Source organism: Salvia hispanica, chromosome 2, assembly GCF_023119035.1.
Source record: "Salvia hispanica cultivar TCC Black 2014 chromosome 2, UniMelb_Shisp_WGS_1.0, whole genome shotgun sequence".
Taxonomy (NCBI): domain Eukaryota; kingdom Viridiplantae; phylum Streptophyta; class Magnoliopsida; order Lamiales; family Lamiaceae; genus Salvia; species Salvia hispanica.
In genome coordinates, this window is record NC_062966.1 from 10,446,920 (window position 1) to 10,450,455 (window position 3,536).

At 38.3% G+C, this 3,536-nt stretch overlaps 1 long non-coding RNA gene across 1 annotated transcript; it reads left to right on the forward strand.

Annotated features, from left to right (window-relative positions):
* Window positions 1-1,724: 1,724 nt before the first annotated feature.
* On the forward strand, window positions 1,725-2,421 carry LOC125203896. Its single transcript, XR_007173457.1, has 3 exons — window positions 1,725-1,768; window positions 1,854-1,911; window positions 1,980-2,421. It is a non-coding gene; the product is annotated as an uncharacterized LOC125203896 (long non-coding RNA).
* The last annotated feature ends 1,115 nt before the right edge of the window (window positions 2,422-3,536 follow it).

The window sequence follows — 3,536 nt, forward strand, 5'->3', positions numbered from 1 at the left end:
TTTGGAGAAGTATATTCCATCTACATCTACTTTGAGGTATTAATTGACATCCCAAATTATTGTGTCAATTTATTCTTTGAAAAATTCATTTCTTAATATTGTGATTGACATTAATTGACATCCCAAATTCATTTCTCAATTCAATTCAACTCTAAAGAGTCTAAAAATTTATTTCTAAATTTTGTGCAACTGGACGTACATGTTATTCTTTTTGATAATGACATTTGCAAAGCCTTTTTTATGCAAAAAATATAATTCCCATCCAATTTACTTGATATTTAATTTATGAAAAATAATGTCATTATGCTAAATTTGGAATATTTTAAACATCCACCTAAAAATTCAATATTCATACCATAACATAAAACATCCATGGAACATTGAAACTCTCATGGATGGTTCCTCGAAATGACAACAACAGTATAAGCATGCATACTAGCTTCAGAACCATAATTTCAAAGGGTTCATATTCAGTACAAATTTAGTAATAAACGAGAAAATATTTGGCATAATTAAAAGCTTCAAGCATCGGTCTTCTGCCCATACTTCCCCCACCAAGTCTTCGTACTTGAAGACACACATGAGCTGCCATGCGACGAAGCCTTAGGATTACCCGGCCTGTGAGGAGGAGCCATTTCGAGCCTCCGTCTGAGCTCCCTGTCAGACACCGAAGCATTGTTTTGCCTCTGTAGCTCACTTTTCCCATCTTCACGAAAGAGTTTACAACGTGGACCGGTCATCACTGGTGAACAGACGGAGACACTCCCTTCGCCGGATGTTGCTTTATGTACCTTTGTGCGTGCTTTTTTGCGTGTGCCAAGACCACGAGTTCCACCATCTGGTAAATTAGTAGAGTCTGAAATCAGTATAACTTGAGTCTTCGTCGCATAAACAGGCTCTGTCTTAGTAGGATTATTCTTGAACAGCATGGCTAGCTTGGAAAACTCCGACTCTCCATTTTAGTATTAAGCACCGACCAATGCATTTTTCTAGGAAGTAAACGTAAAATGTCAACAAAAATTTAATAATAACAACTTACAACAGAGCAAAGCAATACCTTCAGTATCGACTCCCAAACTGGAGTGACAGCTACTATAGTGTTGAAATTGACGTTCCAAGAAACTCCCGCAGTGTGCACCACATCATCGAAGAGTATGAAACATTGCTCGAACAATTGAACCTCTCGTATAACTCCGACCATCCACCTTGAAGTCATTCTTCATCCATATGATGATGGTCAACAACATGCTATCTACCTCCGGAGTCCAATTGGACTTGTAGAAGAAAGTTTCTTGAGCTGGGATTCTATTCTACATGTTTTAGAAGTTGATTATTTTAGAATTATGAACGAGTTTGCATACCATAAAATCATATATATATATATATATATATAGTGAAAAACCTAAATACGAATTTATGATTTTTTGTTATTTCATTTCATATTGTACACATACCTTACCCTCTAGCCTCACGTGATGTCAAAACAAATGGCAAAACAAGGCAGGTGGCCGATTCTATTTAGCATGCACATGGGAATAACAATTAGGTGGTTGGTGATGTGCCATTGTGTAAGCTTTAGCATGCACAAAGATTGTCAATCTCTTCCACTCACGTGAAGGTATTTGCTTTGTCATCTTCCTACATATTTGATACAGCCTGGCATTTGGTTATTTTTATACTTGATATTGCAGCAATTCATTGGAATCACATCATTTCAAGATACTCTTTCTTCTCTTCCATACAGCCATCCTTGCCATCACGTTCCCGCGTGAGTCTTTGCGTGTGTGTGTGCGTACATACCTACTCCGTACATATCCATTCTTCTCGATCTAACTCTAGTTCCATTCTCGCAGGCACGTTAGACCCGCGTTCAGCAAGCACTACTCCGTCTACCATGACGGAGAGTTCCTTGTGAGTTTTTGATATAATTTTTTTTTTAAAGTGTGAATGAATCTCGATATTGCAAACTCTTGTTATAGGACATTCCTCGCGAGTGGATCTCACGACACGGCTACAGGACTCTGGACTCATGCACGTTGGAGCTTGTCAATGGACTACAATGGCCCGTTCATTTGACCAAGTCCCGGTATGTCACTTGGTGTTGATGAAGGATGGTTGGAGTTCGTTCGTAGCGCACGGATAAAACCGCATGATTTTCTTGTTTTCATTTACAATGGTGGTAGCGTTTTCCAAGTTATGCGATTCAATGATCAAGTGTGGATGCCGATTTAAGACCCCACATGTATTCAAAGTTTATAACTATTATTAGTTGAATGGTTTGGTTATAAGTAAGTTAGAGTCCAAAATAGAGGTGTTTATTTTGCAGCCGCATAAGACCTAGCAATGCAGCATCGTCGTGATGGCGATACTTCTAATGATGATACGGACATCGAGCGTTAGATGTGTCATTGTATCTTGGAGGCAGAAGTTATGTTCTGATCCTTAACACAGCAGACGGTGTGTTGTGCTTCATCAGATTATGTTTTGTGCTAATTGATTCCCCTACTTTCTTTATTTCTTATTTATGTCGCATGTGGTTAGATGTTCTGTGTCAATTTCTTTGAATTCCTTGCTATTTTATACTCCCTCCGTCCCATTAAATATGCAACGTTTGTTTTTCGGCACAGGATTTTATATAGTGTTGTTTTGTGAGTTAATGAAGAGTGAGTAAAGTAAGAGAAAAGAAAAAGTAGAGAGAGTATTGTTTCCATTTTTGGAAACGTTTCATTTTTAATGGGACAGACCAAAAAGGAAAATGTTTCATTTCTAATGGGACACAAGGAGTATATCTTTCTCATGGCTATGTCATTTCTTTAAGTTATGATTATGTTTGAAGATTTTTCGTATACATAAAATATATATAACGAACACCTTCAAGTGGTAGCGAACACCTCTGTATGGGGTCAGGAATCCGGGACTGTTTGCATAGTCGTTATCGCAGAGGTAGTAGTTTCCTGCGGGCATCATTTGGTTAAGTATGTAAGCAAAACAAAAATTGGGATGTAATGAAATAAAATACGAACTGCCATACGGACAACCATACCAAACAGTACCCTCAATCCGTGTGGACGATTAACAGCATCACGTAGAACGCGGGCATCGTGAGTCGACCCCTCCCAACTGGCAGAACATATGTAAAATGCATGTGTCAATCACAAGTGCTAGTATGTTTGTCGAGATTTGACCATTGCGTGTTCGGTAACGTGGTTTGTCCGCATTTGACACCAAGAATTTAATGTATGTACCATCGAGGGCTCCCAGACAACCCTATAGATAGTTATCTAGTTCTTTAAGGAAAAACTGTTGAATATATTGGTGGAAAGTTGTTTCATAAAAACGATTAAAATGTACCTTGAACCATTTCCATCTGTAGTTGACACAATTATCAGTAATAGGCTCCGGCTTCGCCATGAATCGTGAATGCATATTGATTACAGCTCGGAGAACTTTGTGAAATCAAATCCACAAAGTCTGTTTTTCTTATGATGTGCTAAAACTCCCAAAAAGATCGCAACTTGTTCTTCGATGCAGACAAA